This window comes from Thermobia domestica, chromosome 4 (assembly GCF_964235325.1).
Source record: "Thermobia domestica chromosome 4, izTheDome1.hap1.1, whole genome shotgun sequence".
Taxonomy (NCBI): domain Eukaryota; kingdom Metazoa; phylum Arthropoda; class Insecta; order Zygentoma; family Lepismatidae; genus Thermobia; species Thermobia domestica.
The window spans coordinates 34794200-34818415 of NC_137457.1; the positions used below are offsets into that span (position 1 = coordinate 34794200).

Sequence of the window (24216 nt, forward strand, 5' to 3'; positions counted from 1 at the left end):
TTCCAAACAGATTGAGGGATATGATAGCTGTTTTGAGACAAACACTTTCAAAGTACAACTTTGGGTATCTTCGGAAAACAGTAAATTAAAGCTGCTGGTTCGAACCTTCTCACCAACATTAGCAATCGTGAAAAAATGTACAGATATGTTTTTCCTTCTGTTAAATATAATAAGACATGTTGAAATAGTATTAGGTGTAGAAAAAAGTAACAATGATTGAAATACTTAATTATACAATATTTCGAAACTATGTATTCACACTCTCGTTTCGTCATTATGATTTCCATACGGAAAAGAACATTTACGTATGAATTCAGTTATATTTCAGAAGCAGTTTGAGAAAACCGGTCATGTTAGCTCAGTGGTACACCCCCGAGCGTTTAAATCGTGAGTTCGATACCCGTTCAGGTGATATTCTTTTATGATATTCTATTTCCCTCAATACATGAAAATTATGCAAAATAGTTACATTAAAATTCATCAGTTGTATATATTCATATAATCATGTCACGACATAAGTAATTCTTATCTTTAAAATATAACATCTGAAGTATTGACAGAACGTTGGTATGTTATATGTGAATATTAATTACAAATTAATAAAATCATGTAATAGCAATAAATAAGTTATGTAATGTATTTATTTGCAGCTATTTTCGTACGCAGGTAACTTCTCAATATTCACATTACAGCATTTGGGTAGATCATATCGAAAATCGGATCGTGGTTCAAGACAAAAAACTAGCTAGCCCCAAACTGTCACGTAAGAAATTCATGAATCGCAAAAGTAAAGTGAAGAGATTGAGAGCGGTAATACCTTAATCGTTCTCTCTCAACCCTCTCTTATCTGCATTTATACATATAAAATTGTATGTATGTATGTTCCAACATAACTCATGTATGCCTAGAGCAGGGTTTCCCAACGTGGGAGTCGCGGTTCCTAGGGGGTCGCGAGAGGATTTAATGGGGGTCGTGAAGGTAAGCAGAAGAGATAAATATAGTTAGAACCTAATACCGGAAATTACTTTTGAATATTATTTTGAATTTAGTTCTGATAGGCATACATTTATTTTATATATATACTGTAAAGAACAATAAAAATAAGTCTACTTAACTTTTTCAAAGGGTGCAGAGTTGTTTAAAAATTAATTTAAATGAAAGAGGTATGATATGAAACTAATGAGAACTATATTTTAAAATACTAGAAAAATACACATGCAATAAAATCTGCACATTCAAATACAATTAAAATTGAAACCTAATGAAGTGTAATTTCATTAGTGCACATTGCCCGGTTCAATCTTCGTGACGAACATTATCAAACCATTTTCAACTGATAAGTGATTTCTTGTCTTTGTTTTAAAGTTTACAATAAAAAACACTTTCGCACAGGTATGATATAGCAAATGGAATTATTACTTATAGCAGCAGATATCAGACCAGGATTTTCCTCTCTCCTCATCAGGAAGAACTTGTCCAAGTCTTTGTTATAGAAAACCAGTTGCAAAGACTTGTCTCACGATCATTTTATTAGTTGGTCAAGAAGTTGTGGGCTTAGATCAGCTACGTTAATGGCCTCTTCAATGAAGGAGTTTAACATCCAACTTGTACCAGCACCTTCGTCGTTGGGAATATAGATATTAGTTACTGTATCTACTGTCAGTGCCGGGCGCCGAAAAATGAGGGCACAAATTTCGGAGCAAGTGTGTTACTCAGGAAAGTGCATGTGCACATGTATAAAATAAAAGGAAAATATGCTCAAAATCAAGGAAAGCAGGGTTTACGTTTGAAAATTTTATTGAGGTTCGTGCCAAACATGGTTGCGCTTAGCAGCTAGTCTGTCGACCTTACTCATATATACGGAGACATCGTCGTATGCTCTCGCCCCGGGCGCTGATTTTCCATGCCACGGCACTGTACACTATAAACAACAAATGGATTCTACTATTATAGAAATAGGTATGTTAAAAATCCCACACAAGCTTATAATAAAACACAAATTATAAAAGGGTCGCTGGCAAGAGGATGTGATAAAAGGGGATGGTGATAGGAATTAGGTTGGGAACCACTGGCTTAGAGTAATTTTAACCACACTTCTTATAGTCTGAAAAAGAGTGCTGTCGGGTTAGCTATGGTGAATGGGAGGGGGATATATACTCGTATAAAAGATTGCTAGAATATGATCGATATTAGTGTCGAATTCATAGTTTTCGGGGTCGCTTAGATAAATAGTGTGACTTTCGATTTCACTTAACTCCGATTAAGCTCTCATCAGTAGCAATGGGCACGAGTGACTTTTCTTTGAAAATCGACCCGACTTGAAACAGACTTTTGAGGTCTACTCTAGGACTCGGCGCGAAAAATTTCCTCCAACTCGACTCGGATTACAGTCTAGTCGAACCAAAACAAGCCAAATCTTGTGTAGTCCTACATAAACAATACATAGACAATATAATTATTATATTATCAATGATACTACTATTACTACAAGTTATTATTATTATTATTATTATTATTATTATTATTATTATTATTCTTATTATTATTATTATTATTATTATTATGATAACACCGTGTATAAACGTGAACGATAGACGGTTAGTAAAGGAATACTATAAGCTAGTTGACTGCTGACGTCGGTAGTCATGAAGTTTTCAACTCAAAGACATCGTTCATTACCCTAAGCTGTAAGCGTCGGTGGACTACAGATGGTCAACTATTGACCTCTCACCAAAAATTGGTGGCCCCGCAGCGACGATGCGTGGTGGCGGTGGCCTCAGTTCCGTTTTGAAAATTTTACTACCAGCGGCAGAGACGCGATGAAACGCCAACGAACCACAAAATTACTCTCCCAAAATATGTTAAATTGCCTATATGTGTGATTTGTTTACATTTAGGTGAGTCAAAAAAACAAAAAACAAATATCCCGGGGTAGACGCGAACTATCAATATTACGATTACTAGGCACGTGTTCTTCTGACTTCCACACGGAAACGATCATAAAAAGATTGCTTGTTGAAGGATAAGTCATTGACGTCTTAATTTAGCTAATCAGACAAACCCCTACATCTCGAGTTCTAGGAGGTGGTATCGTGAACCGTTTCAGATTTATTGTTTTCTGGTGGGGTACTATCTCTGTGCAAAATCTGAGCATAATAGGCGACATGCATCTTCGGTGCCTCTTCTCTTTAGTACAATTTTAAACAGAGATGGTGTGGGTCAGTGAAAATTTCATCCACGACCCGCCATGAACCACTATCACAAACCACCCAAATGACCTATTGGCCCACTCTGACCCATCATCAATCGTGATCCGCTCTGACCCACCACCAACTATGAACCAAGCTGAACCATTGAGCCCAACTCCGACGCACCAAAACCCGTGGATATCAACTCTGACCCATGATCCACGTCCTCCTCTCCATTGACTAAAGTGGGTACACTTGTAATAAAACAAGACTGTGAAATTAACACTTATTGGAGTTTGAATTTCTACCCTCAATGGCTCAAGCTCTTCTCTGTTACAATACTGGTGGATCTAACCTTTAAGATATATAATGGAAAAGTGTTTCTCATCTTCCGAATTAAAATGAATTTAAATATATCATATATAATTATTTCTTTCTGCCTTACAGACAGATTTCAGTAGAAAATAGATGAAATGTAAAAATCTCAAATCAAGGAAAAGTAGACCAACGTAAGCAAATAATGAAAAACTAATTTTCTATATAATTAAGCATGCCGTGCTGATTGAAAATGCCCGTCAAATTAAGTTTAGAATACAAATGTTATGATCATTTTTCTCTCAACTTTATGGCTTAATTGCCTTATGCTCTGAACGCTCCATATATTAAACACCAGCTTCAGTAGCTATATAAATAGAAAACAGTGGGTATAAATTTCGAAGAACCGTAGTTTTCATTATTTATTTGTTTCTCAACTAATATCAATCGTTTTTGATTATTAATAATAATAATAATAATAATAACTTGTAGTAATAGTAGTATCATTGATAATATAATAATTATATTGTCTATGTATTGTTTATGTAGGACTACACAAGATTTGGCTTGTTTTGGTTCGACTAGACTGTAATCCGAGTCGAGTTGGAGGAAATTTTTCGCGCCGAGTCCTAGAGTAGACCTCAAAAGTCTGTTTCAAGTCGGGTCGATTTTCAAAGAAAAGTCACTCGTGCCCATTGCTACTGATGAGAGCTTAATCGGAGTTAAGTGAAATCGAAAGTCACACTATTTATCTAAGCGACCCCGAAAACTATGAATTCGACACTAATATCGATCATATTCTAGCAATCTTTTATACGAGTATATATCCCCCTCCCATTCACCATAGCTAACCCGACAGCACTCTTTTTCAGACTATAAGAAGTGTGGTTAAAATTACTCTAAGCCAGTGGTTCCCAACCTAATTCCTATCACCATCCCCTTTTATCACATCCTCTTGCCAGCGACCCTTTTATAATTTGTGTTTTATTATAAGCTTGTGTGGGATTTTTAACATACCTATTTCTATAATAGTAGAATCCATTTGTTGTTTATAGTGTACAGTGCCGTGGCATGGAAAATCAGCGCCCGGGGCGAGAGCATACGACGATGTCTCCGTATATATGAGTAAGGTCGACAGACTAGCTGCTAAGCGCAACCATGTTTGGCACGAACCTCAATAAAATTTTCAAACGTAAACCCTGCTTTCCTTGATTTTGAGCATATTTTCCTTTTATTTTATACATGTGCACATGCACTTTCCTGAGTAACACACTTGCTCCGAAATTTGTGCCCTCATTTTTCGGCGCCCGGCACTGACAGTAGATACACTAACTAATATCTATATTCCCAACGACGAAGGTGCTGGTACAAGTTGGATGTTAAACTCCTTCATTGAAGAGGCCATTAACGTAGCTGATCTAAGCCCACAACTTCTTGACCAACTAATAAAATGATCGTGAGACAAGTCTTTGCAACTGGTTTTCTATAACAAAGACTTGGACAAGTTCTTCCTGATGAGGAGAGAGGAAAATCCTGGTCTGATATCTGCTGCTATAAGTAATAATTCCATTTGCTATATCATACCTGTGCGAAAGTGTTTTTTATTGTAAACTTTAAAACAAAGACAAGAAATCACTTATCAGTTGAAAATGGTTTGATAATGTTCGTCACGAAGATTGAACCGGGCAATGTGCACTAATGAAATTACACTTCATTAGGTTTCAATTTTAATTGTATTTGAATGTGCAGATTTTATTGCATGTGTATTTTTCTAGTATTTTAAAATATAGTTCTCATTAGTTTCATATCATACCTCTTTCATTTAAATTAATTTTTAAACAACTCTGCACCCTTTGAAAAAGTTAAGTAGACTTATTTTTATTGTTCTTTACAGTATATATATAAAATAAATGTATGCCTATCAGAACTAAATTCAAAATAATATTCAAAAGTAATTTCCGGTATTAGGTTCTAACTATATTTATCTCTTCTGCTTACCTTCACGACCCCCATTAAATCCTCTCGCGACCCCCTAGGAACCGCGACTCCCACGTTGGGAAACCCTGCTCTAGGCATACATGAGTTATGTTGGAACATACATACATACAATTTTATATGTATAAATGCAGATAAGAGAGGGTTGAGAGAGAACGATTAAGGTATTACCGCTCTCAATCTCTTCACTTTACTTTTGCGATTCATGAATTTCTTACGTGACAGTTTGGGGCTAGCTAGTTTTTTGTCTTGAACCACGATCCGATTTTCGATATGATCTACCCAAATGCTGTAATGTGAATATTGAGAAGTTACCTGCGTACGAAAATAGCTGCAAATAAATACATTACATAACTTATTTATTGCTATTACATGATTTTATTAATTTGTAATTAATATTCACATATAACATACCAACGTTCTGTCAATACTTCAGATGTTATATTTTAAAGATAAGAATTACTTATGTCGTGACATGATTATATGAATATATACAACTGATGAATTTTAATGTAACTATTTTGCATAATTTTCATGTATTGAGGGAAATAGAATATCATAAAAGAATATCACCTGAACGGGTATCGAACTCACGATTTAAACGCTCGGGGGTGTACCACTGAGCTAACATGACCGGTTTTCTCAAACTGCTTCTGAAATATAACTGAATTCATACGTAAATGTTCTTTTCCGTATGGAAATCATAATGACGAAACGAGAGTGTGAATACATAGTTTCGAAATATTGTATAATTAAGTATTTCAATCATTGTTACTTTTTTCTACACCTAATACTATTTCAACATGTCTTATTATATTTAACAGAAGGAAAAACATATCTGTACATTTTTTCACGATTGCTAATGTTGGTGAGAAGGTTCGAACCAGCAGCTTTAATTTACTGTTTTCCGAAGATACCCAAAGTTGTACTTTGAAAGTGTTTGTCTCAAAACAGCTATCATATCCCTCAATCTGTTTGGAATGTGTTCTATGTTTTTATACGTGTAAACTCAGTATAACAATTAATTCTTTAAACAGCTATTCGTATGCATTAATATTCATGTATAAAAACTGTTTTTAATATTATTATTACGGCGCACCATTTTCAGATTTATTTCGCGAGTCGTTGACGAAGTCGTTCCCCACAATAGGCGTTTCGTGCAAGTAACAGGGTACTAGCTTTTACCTGTTTCTTCCTGCTCACAGCTCAGAACATTGGTAACTATGGATAGGTGTACACCAGTAATTGCTTTATGGGAGTTGGAAGGCTATTCTGCAACTGCAGCTAGCAGGCGGGTAGTTGTCCTGGCCTCTACAGGAAGTCGATGGATTCGGAAATATGGTGCTATAGGTCAGACTGGTAATTTACGATCTCCTGGTCTCATGTGTCAACCGAAGCAGAAGATGCGATATTAATAAACGAAGCCCGGTAAGACCCACTAAGGACGTCTAGACAACTAAGGGAAGATTCTCTCTTTCCTGGTAGTAAGCATATAGCTCTGCGAATGCTTCGTGATGCTGGGTTATGTGGCAGTTGCTGCCATGAAGGAAAACTCTCAAACGACCGCAAAATTTACCGTCTCGCGTTTGCACAGGCGAATGTGGGTCGCAATTGGGAAAACTTAGTTTTCTCAGATGAATCCACATTCACAACATCAAATGAGGGACGCCGTTTTGTGTATCGTACGAGAGGAACCCGATATGACCCTGGAGATGTGGCTACTTGCAATCGCAGTGGTCATGTATCTATTTCGTGTTGGGGTTGGATTTCCAGTCGCGGAGCAGGACAGCTTCACAGAGATGCCATCTGTACGAGTATTTCAGCCAGATGGTATAATTCAGTTCCAACAAGACCAGTTTCCAATACATACTTCCCATGTTGTTCAGGAATGGTTCGCGGGGCAGTCTGAGATTGATTTAATTGACTGGCCGCCTCGTGGAGCAGACCTCAATCCCATGGAAAATATGTTGGCAGAAGTGAAGCGTACTCTAAGGGACAGTTGGCCTGAGGCAGATCCACTAAGAAATCGCGATGACCTGTGCCATTTTGTTTTCGAAGCATGGCACGAGGTAGGGGAAGGATATAGATTTGTCACCCATTTAATAGATTCCATGCCACGAAGAATGGAGCGTGTATTAAATTCACAAGGGTCTTGGTTACAATATTAATGTCCTCGCCTTAACTCCCGAAAACAGCCCTTTTCAGGGCTACCTAAACGCTTCTGAAAATATTTCTAGAAGTAAACCACTCCTTGTATCCTTCTATGCAATTTTACTAACAAAAAATAATAATTCGCTAAAGGCTTTAAACTCAGGACCTCACCATTGCCAAGCCTGTACTCTACCAGTGAGCTAACATGAACACACAAACCCAACCTGAAGAAACACGACCTTCAATTTCTGGTATTCGATGACAATGATGCTGATATACGTTGCAAATATTGTATTCAACTTGGGATATTCCGCAACACACACACACATAAAGAACGCGAAAGAGAGAGGGAGAGGTGAATATGCAAAAGCATATTAAACATATTCGAATCAGACTCTAAGTAACGCATTCTAAAGAGAATTTGTGTTTCTTCTCGTGATGTTAAGGGGATCGGGAAAAGTTATGTGTTTTGAAGCAGGATCTCACTTTGGATACTCTGTTTATACACTTTTTATATCCGTACGAATATACTGTATTTCACGAATGTAAATGACATGCTGTAATGAGTATATCCAAATGCAAGGAACAGTGGAAGGACCCGTTCGAGAGCAGACTCATGAAGCCACCAATTGCCCTCTCTGTGAGCTCAAACTCTTAAGGCTGGAAAAACTATTGACCTGTTGCATCTGTCTTCCACAAAGGAATTGAACTTATCTATGATTGGTTACATAACGTCGGAAACTTCAATATGGAAATGTGTTGCAGCATTTCGGTCTTCAATTTAACATGCATCTTGAAGACATTTCACTGACTGAATGACTTTCATATCTTTCAGAACGAATTGTTGCCACCGTAAAATTGAAATTGATTTTGTTAATAGAAATAGGCTTCAAACTTCAATGCATAAAATAATTTGCAAATTAATAACATAAAATGTAGTGTATACATTTAAGTTATTTATCAGCATTTAACTTAGTACGCATTTTGTTTTTAGGCAAGGTAGGCAAGGCAGCAAATTTAGGTTTTAGGCAAGGTAGTCTCGTGGGGGATGGAATAGGGAGGTACATGTCCCAACTTTGTCCTCTAAAATATATGCTTACCTCTATCATATTAACATTTGTATGGTCCAAGTATTAGTAAGATAGTTTAGGAAATAATGCCCTCTCTAAGTTTTCCATCACACTACGCCAATGGACAAAAAGGTAAAAATAGTGAATTTGCTGAAAGTTTAATTCTGAACAACCTTTGTAGAAGGATATTCTATCCCTAATTGTTCTTCCGTATACATAAGCCATTGCATAGCTTTAGTACTATAGTATGATCTAAACCCAATGAGGGAATAGTATTTTCAGGTAAGTACAAAGTACAATGTGTACATATCGAAAGACTTGCAATGGTCAAAGAAGTAAAGAAATATTGTAAACCATTCGTGTTAGCTTCGATAATGTCGCTAAATTCAATGATCGCTTGTGCTAGATTTCTAACGTCATTCTCAGAATAAGTGAACATTTCCTTTCCGAAGCTAAACTCCTCACCACTTAGCGCCCCCTTTTGTGCCAGGCTTGGAGTTTTTTGTTTTCTTCAGTTAACCCTACTCAGGGTCATAGAACTCAAGTGAGCGATAGGGACCAACATAAATTTTATTGCTACTGTATTTTAAAAAAAATGTGACATCTCGCTTCTTTAAATTTTGACTAAGGCCTAAAGTTTTGGGTAATTTGATAGTTTCACACCAAGTAGAAGAAAAAATTCTCTGGAAAAAATACGACTTCCAATGGTTGCATTACAAATTTTCCGACCCTTGATAACTATATTAGGAATTATATTCTTTTCTTTTATTAGATTTGTAAGGCAGAAGAGACCGTCGTATCGACTAATATTATGAGCAATGGTTACTCTCAGGGTAAAGGCAGGAAGCTATACTAACACGTAGTTAATAAAGGTTGTCACCGTCTTAAAAGAAAGTGAAAGATTTCCAACATTATCACCGCAGTTTTTACAAGGATCATTGATACCTTAACATATACAATTGTGACAGACGTGTTGACAACAGACCAACACTACTTCATGTTCACTTTCAACGCTCGCATTCGGTGCCTTCAACATAGTTTATACTTCATAGCAGAAGTTTATAAACTTATTAGTATGAAAACGCTTTTCTCTTCGAACAAAACGTGTGGTTTATATAAACATGCATGCTACACATTGAAGAAAAATGTTCAGTACACACTGGATGAGATTCTCGAAATCTGTTATAAAAGATAACGCCACATTCAATGCAAACCTTAACACTATCACAAACGGATCTACCCACTTTATTACGCTTCACATGATTCTCAAAACATACATGAGATCAGGTTGTCGGAATCTGTTTTCAAAACATACACCCTCACAAAAAGACTGCATGCACCACGTTTAATTTTGTTAGTAGTATAATCGCGTTCGTGCTTATATTCGCACAGAGAACACTGATTTTCATACTTGTGTTTTAAGACTGGCCATTGTAACATTTTAAACAATAGTAAAATATTTCCTTTTATTGAGAAATGTTTTAATGTTGTGAATCGGTTTGTAATGGTCAACAGTGATATTAAATATTTTATTTTCTTCTGGCTCTCCTGGGTAACGAACTATGGTATTTTTCTCATGCTCCTCATAAATTACAATTTTATAATTTCCTTTCAAATAAGACAGGAAAGCATCAACATCTGTATAATCACAGCCTCCCTAATTTTCAACGATAACTCCTTCGAACTGACAAAGATCTTCAGCTCTAATAAGCCATGTGAAGGTGTATTGTTTTTAAGATACACATATCACATTTTTTGCCGTGGAGCTTTACGTGCCACCAACAATCGCCATGGAGAGACAATAAATATTCTCATTTTCTATTCGTATTGAACGTTTTTACCAAACAGTCATGCTATTTTGAATGTTTGTCAACGGTACTCGTTGCATTTCTTCCCTTTCCGTACATGTTGTCGACAAGGTGAAACGCAAGTGTACTTAATGCCCCAAAAGGAACTCCTAGTTTTAATTTCATAATCATTCAATTGGGGTAAGGACCGTTATTACAGAGAAATTTCCCTTTCTTCTCCATGGAATATTCACAGGCTTGTTGTTTGTTCTGTTACTGCTATCTATTTATAGTTCGATATAATCCGTGGGGCACGCATTGGCAACGCTTAATGACATGTTGCAACGCAAAATGAATTAGGTTTCAATTTGAGTATCTGGCTTTTCAATAGTCCTTTCTTCGGACGGCAATTTCATGGTCCGAAATTGAAACTTACATAAGGTTTTTCTGCTTTCTCTAACTTCAAAGTTATTTTTCTTTGATTTTTCTTTCATTATTCTCATTAGTATTATTAACACTAATTCTATTAGTATGACCAATTTTACTATTACCGTTATTACTCCAATATTCTGACGATATTGGAACAGGGGTGTATAACAGAGCAAACTGAGGTAAAGATTGGTTACCAAGGTCATGATTATAATGTACACAATGTTAGGGAGGGGGGTTGTATACAGCATTTTGTCCCTGGACCCCTGTGTGAGTGTAAACACAGCCTCGTCCTCATTTTCAACCAATCTCTTTATTTCTTCTTTTTCAACGGAATTTGGATTACCAATCTAATCTAATTCATCTGAAAATGATAAATGTGCATTAGTTAATTTATTTATATTATTGACTCGATTTATGATTTTGAGGGGTCACGACTATTCGGTTCTTAGATGGGACTAAGCATTATTCCGAAAAAAACCTCGTCCCAAAATCGAAAATGTATGAGAAGCTTTAATCTGTCTAACCCACCTTTCCTACAAGATAATAAATACAAGTTTTCTCGAGTATGATCATACGTTCCTCATATACGGAAAAATCCATGGTCAAACAGATCTAAAATATCAGCAGAGCATACCAGTGTTGTAAATTTAATATGTCACTATCATCGAAAACACGAAGGGAGCAAACCAGCGTGTCACCTCTCCGACCCTCGATGTGCTATGTTTGCATCTCAATTATACCTTTTCAAGTGCTAAAAAATCTCGCATAATCTTTCAGGCAACTAGCAAGGTCCGGCGGGTAAAGTTCATACTTAAGGTTCAGTTCTACACTTGGCCAGAAAAATCCATCTAAAAGAGAAATAACTATTTTGAGTTATCAACATCCCTTTTAATATATCAAGGTCAAGATCATTTAGTAATAGTAATATATAAATACAATATAAAAAGAGAGCAATCAAAATATGAAACAAACATTTTTAAAAAGAGATTAATCAGTTATTTTCAAGAAAAAGTTAAAAATTGTTAAAGAAAGAAAGAAAGAAAAATTATTTTAAGTAGCAGTTAAATATTGTGTATAAAGAAGGATCAGTCAGTTATTTTAAACGTCAGTTAAATAATAATATATTAAGAGAAAGAGAGCAAGCAAATTACTTTATGAAGAATGACTAACATTAGAAAACAGAGATTAATCATTTATATTCAAGCAACGGTTAAGTACTGTAACAGGAAGAAAGATCAATCAGTTTATTTTTCAAGCAGCAGCTATTCTGTAAAAGCAAGGATCAGTCACTTATTTTCAAGCTTTAGTTAAATAATAATATTTACAAACAAAGGAAACAGTCAAATTAATTTGTAAAAAATACTAAAATTTAAAAAGTTTCTCTTTTTTCATTAATACAGGTTGAAAACAAGCAAAACAAAATTGCAAAATGAATGAATTTTTTTAAAAAAATCAGTACCTATGAGAAATATAAAATACTTCTTTATCCCTGATTATTATCTGGTAAATCTGTTAAAAGAAATTGATGCGTCCACGTCGGTACTTCGGCCGCTCAACAATGGACCTTTCTCCTTAAAAAAATGGATTTATTTTTTTATAAAAAATATAGCTTTTTTGCTTTTATCTGCCAATAGTTTGATTTTTAACTGTAGTTATTAACGAATTGAAAGTTGTGCGGTAAAAAGACCATAATTATTTGTTCCTTGCTCTGACATCGTTAGTAGTCTGACGTCCAGAGGAAACATATAGCCAAGTTTGAAGTCTTTCGTTTTCTTCGACACCCTCCTTGATTTCATGCTCTGACCACTATAGTAAATATATACAAGAATTTAATGTACCTTCCTCCTTCCAAATTTGTTTTGGTCTTGTTCAAGAAAGTATCATGAAAAACCCTGGAATTTCAATTATTTCTTTGATTTTTCTTCCCATTTTAATACAAATTACTTATTGTTGCTTTAGGGCCTACATTAGATTTTGGTTCAGTGCGAAGACGTTTATGAAACCAGCTGTAAATATAAACTTTTCCCATTCCTGATAAACTTGTTTTGTAAATATATTCTCGATATTTATCACATTATTATGAGCCGTAAATTTGCATTGTTTACTTGCTGCGATACACTGGTTTCACCTTGATAATAAACATACGGTTTTTTTATAATATGTATTTGTTGATGGTGTGAGGCGCTATTTACATTTCAGTCTATGAGGAATTCTCATACTGTTATGAATTTAACCATTTTTTATTTTTTGTGGTACAGCTTCAGTTTTGGAAAGGTTCCATATAAATTGTTCCATAAAGATCGTTATTTCTGGCGCCCTTAGTAATTTAGCGGGGACTGGAGAGACGCAGTTGAATTATTCTCGATCTATTATTTGCTTTGGGACCCTCTTTAATTTAATGAACTGATTGCAGACACCTCATGAGTTTTGGCTCTGTTCAAGGAAACACCATGAAAAAGCATTGTCTTACATCCTTTGCTTTGTCTAAAATCCTCGTTCAGTCGTGATCATTTACATAACATGTACTGTTGATAGGTTAACATATTTATTACTGGCCTCAAGGCCAGTTTCATTATGGTCCTCTATGGAGTCATTTCTTATATTTCGTTTATGTAACTTGTTTTACTTTGTTCTAGTACATCCATCAATTTGAGCAATGTGCCAAACAAACGCTATTTTTTAATTTCACGTAGCTGGAAATCTAAAACGTATGGCCGTTATTTTTTCTAGGGATCTTGCTCGAATTTACCCTGCATACATAAGTACATACATATTGAGCGACATCTGCAAGGGAAGTAAAAGACTACTTCTAAATGGCATAGCGTGTTGGTCTAACACAAATTCTTTGAGAATCCATACATACTGTGAATCATCCGTTTATACTATATCATATAAAAACAATATTTAAGCACATATTCTTATTAAAAAGAGTAGTATAGTATTCAATCTAAATATATTAAGTACTCTATTTTGTGCGAATAAATTAATTAACTATGTAATATATTTCTCAAAATTGAACGATCTTCGAAAGTCTAGCGAGAATCTGCCCAACCGCAACACTTGACCCCCCTTAGGTATGTACGTACCGACAAATAAAATCACTGAGTGGTTTAAATTGGTGGAAGGGGGCCTCAGTATCTTTCTCCAGCTCTAGGTACTGTTTGTTGTGCTCCTATACAGACGTAGATTGTATTGTCCTTAACTTCTTATCTTTGTTTATTTTCCTTTCTTTCCTTGTGAATTTAGTGCATTAACCACAGACTTTGTGATAATTATTTATTACATATTTTTGCCGCGCTCCCATTAGCTTTGGTCCTGTTTAAAGAAAGCACAATTATGAATTCTAAATTTATGCTTTTTGCTTTTCAGTGATGTTCTTGTTCCGCCATGATCACAAATATATCATGTGCTGTTGACGATATTTATGTTATTTATAATTGGCTTTGGTTTCGTTAATTTGCGGCCCTTTGTGGAGACAGTTCTCATACTGTTTTGTAATATTACTTGATTTTCTTTTTGTGATTCAGCCATCATATCGGGCCAGGTGCTGCGAAAACTGTCCTTTGAAAAATTATTTCTAGCGCATGCTGATATGGCGCCGGAAAGATTAAGTTTGGATACTCATTAACTTACTACATATGCTTTTTCTATCCCTCATCGTAGACAGGTAATATTGTCTTACTTTCTTTTTAGAAACCCTTACCAAATATGGCTCATCATCTTTCAAAATGTTATTAATTTACATATAGTCCCTTTTATTATCTTATAGCTCCCATTAATTAGGAACTATGGGTATAGTGGGACAATTTTAGTAATGATAATTTGTTATTTCTTGTTCTGCTGCCACATTAATTTCGGACAATTTCGGAAACGATACTCAAAGGACTCATAATTGGCACCTGGCTACATTTTTGCTTATAATCATGATAGATCAAACTATAGCAAAATTTTAGCGATTAAACCGTTTCTGTGGACAGTACTCGAAATACTCTATAAGATGTACTGTGAATATATACGTACATTGTTGCAATGCTTTGGATTCCACATTTAGCCGTAAAGTGTATAGGAAATATACGGTTTATATATAGAGTTACACCATCAGAGCAACTAATTGAATTTTCCGGAATTATAATTGTTTGTTCCTTTCCCCTATACTATCGTTTTGACGTCCAGTAGTTTATTCATAATTCAGGCAGTATTAAATATACAGTTCATGTAAAACTTTAAGTAAAAATTATGGGCACAGCATAGTGTCTAAGACCAAAAGAACACCATAAGAGAACAATTCAAGCAGGGCCTGATGTAGAAGCGTTGTTTTCACGATTTTTCTAGTTCAACCTAATTTTGAAAATTCTTGTGTACTTCTAAAATTGTTATTTATTATATTCAAGTAACATTTTTTCTTTTTATCTTCTCTGCTAATTCGCAAATAGTAAGAATTAAAAATACATGATCCGTTTGTAGTTTCTTACATCTATACATGCAAGCATGAAAAGAATAAATACTATTTATTATCATTAAAAAGGTTTTCCGTAGATAGTATTCCAACCCATGAAACAGGAAAAACTACAAACAAATAGGTTGCGCTAAATGAAGATATCATTCCGGAAGTGTCTCATATTTTATCCTTAAATTAACGGTCATCCGTCTTCTATAATCTTGTACTAAGATATATATAGCATTTGTTTATTTTCTATCAAGCTCTTATTCACATTATATTTTTACTTCTAATCAATATCCATGATTTGTTATTATACTATGATTAATTGTGGCATATGGAATTTATGCACATTGCACCTAGATTGTGCACAATGTACTGACGTCAATTTTTTGTCTATGTTGCCAGAGTCCCCACATCAGAACAAGAGCACATGCTATTGATTATAAACAGAAGAGTGGAAAAGAAACGTCGACATAGGGGAACACCAAAAGACGTCCGACCCCATGGAAGGACCCGAAGAGGACAGATAAAAGGCGGACCACCGAGGTACCCAGCATCCAACTGATCAAATCACCTACACCGCAGTGAGGTCGCACTGGACAAGACCTAACCTTACTCGAGGTCGCACTGGGCTAGGGATCTTTCTACTACTAAGCCACTCGAAACTGCCTTGAGCTGAGGGGGCTATTCTTCAAGACACACAAGAGCTGGCAGGTGCCTTGAAGACTGACTTGAGAGAAGGGACACCCACCGTGCAAACACCTATTTCCTTCCATCTGGATATAACAAGATATACGCTATTTTACTCTTTGTAATCAAAGACGATTTGTATTTAACACATTTTATAATAAATTGGTGAAATGGATAAATCTCCATCCTTTATTGACTCTACCAAATCATTACATGCTGATAAGCACCGGAGTTTGTACGAGACGCTCTTTTCATTAACTTTATAACAGGCACAAAATCTGTATCAAAATTTATCTAAGTTTTACTATCAAAATATAACTAAAATTTATATAAACTCCCTCCTTCCCTTTTTTCATACTTTTCTTGAGTGCGATTTATGCCAGAAACTAGATTATTAAACGAACATACAGCTCAGGAGAGAATAACACTAATATGACAGAGGGTACATTTAATACATCCTTTAACATGCCGTATTTGACGAAGTATGCATACATGAAGACATGAGAGGCGTACATGAAAACCCGGACATATTTTTATGCTATTCGACCATATGGCAACCATGCAGTCATGGTCACCGACTAACAAGATGGGAAATTCTTCCAATATATTTACAAGATAGCAATAGATCTCGTGTTGCAGCTTAGAAACCAGAATCAATTTGATATAATGTTATGTGCCGATTTAAAATCTAAGTTAGTAGCATCATATATGCCATCGTATAAAGCAGAACAGGAATTGTTCGAGTTTCAACAGGGAATGGATGAGCCCATAGACTCATACGTTTTATGTAAGTTTCGAGCAATAAGGCGTTTAATAGCGGAAGCGACTGAAGAACAAAATATAAATAATTTATCCTTGGGATTGCAAGGGGATTTTCTTGATAAATACCATAAGAAAAGTTTGGAACGATTCAAGTGCTACATACTAAATTAAAAATTTTGGAAGCACGAATGACCTTATAAGAAAAAGAGACTATACAGAGCCATCACAAAAAATACACATGTTACACGGACAGAATCTTATACCTAACCCGCAGAATATATCATGTGGCTTACTAACCGAACAAAATACAATGTATTGTAGACAACAGCTATATTTTCATACTTATCCTGTGCAAATGCAACCTGTTCGACAACCAATGAACAGCTATATACCTACATATCAACAACAACAAAAAATATCCTTCAATAGCGATTTCTCAACCCAACCCTCAAGAATTTCAATCCTCAAGCCAAGAATGTAAGACCATTCCGTACCACGAGCAAACTCCTACACAAAATTACCTCTCTACCTTTTCCAATAAAACGTCGGAATTTTTGCTGGTAATGACTATGCTCACTATAAACATGCAGACCAAACGGAAACTGGCAGAACTTACGAAATTCCTGTAATAAAAGAACAATCAGGATATTTAGCAGATAGAAAACATTGCATTAGAGGACAAAAATAACAGGTCGCATTTAACAATTAAAACTACATCAATCCCTCAGAATGCGATAATTGATACAGGAAATACGATGTTACTCTAGTCAGCCCACGCCGTACCTTCTGAAACAAGTCCAATTCCATTTCAGAAATACTAAAAGGAATTTCAGGGAATAATATTTGTTTGAACCAAATAGCATTCATAGAATTTAAAATTGGTCAAACAAAATTTACTCATTACTTTAGAGTAATTGACAAGTCAATGCCAATAATGATAGAAATCTACTTTCTCCAACGTTTGCATTATATCATCGATTTAAACAAGAGCACAATCTTCTTCTTTAAACGTCCAAGAAAACCACAGCATCCACTCCAGGGCAATGAAAATACATTGTCAGCTTTTACGACACAGATAGTATCACAGGTATACCAAAACAGTTTATACGTGACAAAGCAAAGAACTTCACCTCCACGTTCGCATACATTTATTCAAGTTGCAGAAATTAAAAATAGCTGATAAAGAATATTTGTATGTATCACTTCTTCCTGGAATACGCGAGAAATATAAGTTGAATGCCCTCGATCAGAAGATAGAAGCAAACAAAATGAAAATTGTAATACAAATCCCAATGCCAACAGTATGACTATTAAGAAGAATACTCCAGTTGCTGTTCTCAAGGAAGGGCACGAAATATATTATAACGCTTTAGAAGAACCAAATTTTTTCAGAAAAAGTATATTAGTTGAAGATAAAAGAGGAAACGGAAGAACGTCTAAATTACACAAAAACACTTTTTAACAAAAAGCTCTTTGACGTTAAACCCGACCTGGACAGAAATAAAAAACAAGCAGCTTTTGTTTAAATATAGAGACGATTTTACGTATGCCTCTGATAGCATCGAATATTTTAGGGCATACGTTTATAAAATTAGGATTTCTAAATCTTCCATATTTCACGACCGTTTCCCACCGATTAGATTAGATATTAGAAGTCAATTAGATAAACAGATTCAATACCTTACCAAGGAAAAAAATAATCAGGCCTACTGACAATAATGAATTTTCTTCTCGTGCTCCAGAAGCCTAATACGAACGAATTTCGAATAGTTCTCAATTCACATAAATGTAGCAGTTATACCCAATATTTAACAGTGCCATTTCAATCAACAGATTACGTTCTAAACTCTCTAAAGGGGAAAACGTTCATAACAACTGTTGATATCTCGAATTCCTATCCCAAATCTTGTTGCATCCTAAGAGAAGTAAATATATGACTTTCGAGCTCAATCATAGTAGAAAATCATACGAATTTTTGAGGTTGTATGATTTGCCATTGTAAATCGTGTCAAAGTATCTCCCTTGCTACAATAATGATTTTGTAAGGACTACCAGATAGTATTGCAAGTTTTGCCGACGACCTTGTCACTAGTTCGTATAATTTTCCACAGATCTTGCAGGAATTATTTCAGAAGCTTCGGAAACACGATTTCCGGGCATCACCCAAGAAGACCCACATTGGCCACAAGAAACTTAACGTATTAGGACACCTTGTTAGTGTGGAATCCATTAAAACATCTCCAAAAATTGATAAGAAGATACCAAATTTTAAGAGACCGACTACTAAGCAGATTCTCAAAATATTTATTAGCCTATGTTCATAACTTAGAGCACACATCAGAGACTTTACTATAAAAATTGATCAAGCATTTAGTAATATCTAAGTCCAAATTTAAATGGACGTAGAAGCACGATGTTCTCTTTCAACAAATGAAAGAGGACATTTTCAACGCTCCATCACTCGCTCCTTTTAACGACTCGCTAGATATCCGCTTCTACGGCGATAGCAGTCAAATGCAAATAGCACGAATTATTGCCTGCTATTACCCAAAAATCGACACTGAGAGGATTGTGCTTATTGTTCTCGAAGATTGACAAAAAGCGAAGATAAAGCTAGCATGTGGCAAAAAGCGTTGTATGCTCTCATATACGAATTCCGCAAATTTCTCTACGTTTTACTAAATAGAAAATTTAATCCGTACGTACACGAAAAGTGTATAGCGACGACGAACATCCTGCCTGACAAAGTCGGGATATACCTAAGATCTAAGCTATTCTTAGCTGACTAAAATTTTAATAAACAGTATTTACCTGGGTCCAAACATCCTGCAGATATAATCAGTAGCCTTGATCAAACTCAAGATATTAACAAAGGAGAAAATGACGAAGAAAAGTGGGAAGACTACTGTGCTTTGAAATCAAATCGCCTTCAAGTTAATACTGTAGAAGCAGGAGATAACAAGCTTTTAGGCAACACCGCAAGAAAACAATTTAAAGATAACAATTACAAAGATATCATTTCTGTTTTAGATGGGAAGGAACGGGAGAAAATCTCCACTGTCAGATCAGCAATTTTTTTGCCTTAAAAACGGCATTTTGTATAGAAAACAAAACCACCAATATTATTGCTTGCTATACCTCCTATGTATACCGAAATCTTTAGCCAATTATTGGTTCATATCTTTTCGCCGCCAGGCAACAAACCCGCATTTTATTCGAAATCGTTCAAAACCACCACCAGGAAATTATATTTGCCGTATCTCAAAAATTATCTTGCTCACAAAATACGCACGTACAAGGATTGCCAAGATTAAAGAAAACACCACGAAACAAGAGCACATGTTAACACAACACGTGCTATTGATTATAAACAGAAGAGCAATACAAAATTCGACATGAAAGGCACCGAGGATCGACGAAAGAAGACGTGCCTCACGGAAGGACACGAAGAGGATAGATAAAAGGCGGACCACCGAGGGACCCTTCATCAGTCGTACAACTGCTCAAGTCACCTACACCGTCCTGAGGTCGCACTGGACTAGAGATTCTTTCCATAACCAAGCCTCGCTAAACTGCCTTGAGCTGAGGGGCTATCCTTCAAGACTTACAAGAACCGGCAGGTGACTTGGAGACTAACTTGAGAGAAAAGACACCGTGCAGACACCTATTTCCTTCCATCAGCATATAACGAGATAGACACAATTTTAGTCTTTGTAATCAAAGACGTTTTGTATTTAACTAATTTAATAATAAAAAAGGTGAAGGGGATAAATCTAGATTCATTATTGACTCTACTATATCATGACAAAATTCTTGAAGACAGTCTGAGGGTTTCGGGAATAATATGACAAATAAAACATCCCGTGCTCAATACTCTATTTGTGTCAGTTTATAAAAGAGATTAGACCATTATCGTTTTATCAATTGTACCAAATAACATATTACCAATAAATGGAGTTGAAAAGTACTAGGCGATAAATATAAAACTCAAATTATGAAGCACAAACAATGTTACGCATTTCCAATCAGGCATGAAAAGTATGTTTAACGAAAAGGAAAATGAAAAACACGAAGGGTGTACATGGTGTAAAATATTCACTGCTAGAACGTCAGTAGTAGCACAACAAGTGAAAAACTTCATTTTAGAAAGCAAATACATATATTAACTTAGTTTTGCCATAACACTGACAACACTGGCAAACATCGTTTTTTCTTTCGCAGTGATTTTGAATACTGAAATCGAGGGTACTAAATTTGAAAATGAAATCAGTTAGTTTTCTTGTGACGCGCTCAGTTTTCTTGTAACTTACTACCCTATTCTTATGGGAATCCTTGAAAGTCAGTGAGAACGCTTTATGTGGTTTATTCTGCCATGTTCGAATTTAAGTAACTTGCAATTTTTTGGTTTGAAATACAGTTGAAAGAAAGTGAGAAAATCGAGGAAAGTTATAGGAATTCCGATGAATGTCTGCGAGGATTTGGAACACACACCTGGCAAAAGAGTGACGTTTGGCAACATTACCGATTAGTCATATAGAATCACATCGAATTTGATTGTGATTATTGCAACCTGTGTACTGACAGTGTGAGGAATGGTTTCATTTTGTTCTAGCTTAGTACACGTTGAGTATTGTGGTCATTCAGAAGAAGAAAAGCAAGTACTATCGCAGCAAGTAGTAGACGCGTCCTAAAAATGTGTCAATACTGCAAATGTTCTTTCTAAGGTAGGCGACCAAGATAAGAAATCCACCCCACCCCCACATACTTATATGTTGCTTGGCATGTTTTAGACTCCTCATAGGTACATACAAGGTTCACTCCGTTTCCCGTTCGTTCCTTCCATGACTTGGCGGCAACGAACGGATCACGCAACACACTCTTATTTTTGTCTAGCAAAAATAGTGGAACCACGTCGAAAAAAATAATATTGGCCGTCCAGAAAATGTGATGAATAGGTATCATGAACCTGGTGAGGACCAAGAAGTAGGATCATGAGATGGGGGATACACACATACCGAGCCAACATTTGAAATGCTGTGTGAATCAAATTTCCATCACATGTTTACACAAAGTTATCACGACGGTCTTGTTCGCGAACCTTCTTTCACCCGTTGCAAGTTGGAATGGATTTTTTTCGGAATATTTCTTCAAGGAAGGCATTTCTGTAGCAACATCAATGCCGTTACGAAATACCATGTATACAGTATAATGAGAACGTCTGTGTGTCTCTAAATAGAGTCTCAAGGGAGTTCTTTACAACGGGAAAGAATTTTCTCCTGTTTCGATTGCTCAATTAGTTAAACTTAAGGAGACTTATGAGAATTTTAAACTGCTTCTCATTCTTACCTAATATGACAAATGCAAATAAAATATCAACGGAGATCTAAAGGTAATTGCTATTCTGCTTAGCATCCACGGCATACATAAAGTATTTCTACTTGCTATGGGGATGAACAGCATGGTCAGAAAATAAATCTTATAGTGGACAAATAGTCTGCTAGCATTGAACTACAACCTGGCAATAAAAGCGTGGCAAACACTCCTGTTGCTGATCCTAAAAATGTACCCTTAATAGGGACTTAACCAAAAACTTTGTGTAAGGCATGTGCCAAAGATAACGTGCATTCATCTACTTGCAATATGTTAACAAAGATCTAAAATAACGGAACGAATATTTGTAAGACTTCAAATTAGGGAATTATTGAATGATGAGAATTTTGTTGACTTGTTGAATTATGTTCAGAAAATGGCGTGTCTGTCGTTTCTTAATAGTTGGAAGAACTTTTTAGGCAATCATAAGACAGGGGATTATGGCGATATTGTACTTGAAGTAGTACTTGAATATATTGTAATTTAAGGGAAGTTTCTTAATTTTTATATTATTTGATGCTGTTCGTTCCTTTTGTCCTTTGTGTACTAATGTTGATTTCTTTAAACTGTATTTAATAAACTATTAACGTTATTGCGAGACCATGTCTTTATGGCAAATACATATACGTAAGCTGCCATAGGTATGCACGAAAACCACCTTCACATGAAAACTGAGGAAGATGAACAAATTTAGACAGCAATTAGAGTTGGATTCATGGCCAAATTATATAAGTTTATTTTGCTTCTGTAGCAGAAATTTTATTTATTTTATTTATTTTATGTATTTATTTACTATTTTGCGTGCCGGTGTTATTAATCTTATATCGTTGCAAAACTTTATACTGATTTAGGACAATGTTATGTTCGCTAACGACAGACGGTTTTCCCTAATACCAAAACGGAAGGAAGAGAAGATAAGTTCTAAAATTCACCATGATCTTTATCAGTATCACATAAATATACAATAATTATCCAGCATCTATTTGAAATGATACTATGACTTTGCAAGTGGATGATAACGAGTAGTCATTTGAAACCATATATTTAAAGATATATGTTGCTTATCTTTTCACGCAATACATTAAACTACACATGAAAACAAGATAACATGTTAAATTGAAGTGTCAATCATGTATAAATTTTCCAGTACATAGTATGTATAACTAAATATAATTTCTTGTTTATAAAACTGCATAAAATTGAAAAGGATACTGTAAATTACTGTATTCCACTAATGATCAATGCTTTGGCAACATCAATCATTTCTAGATATTCTGTGAGTACTTTCTTCAGGTTTTTTACATCATGGTACGCTTAGTATGGTATATACATGTTTTAAGAATAATTTCAATGGAATAGTCTAAATATGAATAGACCCTAATAATTTCTTAAACGATAAGTATCACTGAAAATTCTGCACACCATGCTAAAGGGATGTAATATCTATATGTGTGTAAATTTTACATTTTATTATAAACAAAACTTAGAATTTATACACGATAAACATTTTATCTCCAGAGTGTATTAATATTGTGTATACGGCATTTTTAATGTTAGCATATTAATTGAAATAATAAATAATAGATTTTACTTACCGGTGCATGACATGTCTGTAACAAATAAGAAAAATTAATTTAACCCGAAATCTTTCTGGTGTATACTATTTCCTAATAACAAAATATAAGAATTTTGCCACTCACTTAGACCTGTTAACATTTTCATTTAATTCTTAAATTATGCGCATCATTGCTTAACAAATTTTAATTCGAAAAGTTAATACGAATCATGAAAAGAATACTATACAAATTATCAATATCCATGTCCCTACTATTATTCCAATTGATTCATTCTTAGCACTTTCTTGAGTTACAATATGTGAATTAGATCAAACCCTTAAATTATACCATCAATCTTAAGAAAAGATTATGTTACAACATATCCTCTATCTGTTTATAATAGTATGATTACAACTCACGTTTAATTATGGGAGAAGAACAACCGTGACAATACTGTTG

At 35.1% G+C, this 24216-nt stretch overlaps 1 long non-coding RNA gene across 1 annotated transcript in view; it reads right to left on the bottom strand.

The window, feature by feature from the left end:
* Window positions 1–23812, bottom strand: part of LOC145683289 (uncharacterized) — a 175834-nt gene extending 152022 nt beyond the window's left edge. Inside the window, exon 1 of the long non-coding RNA XR_014130998.1 lies at window positions 23797–23812. This is a non-coding gene — a long non-coding RNA (uncharacterized LOC145683289). The remainder of the gene's footprint in view (window positions 1–23796) is intronic.
* Window positions 23813–24216: the final 404 nt, after the last annotated feature.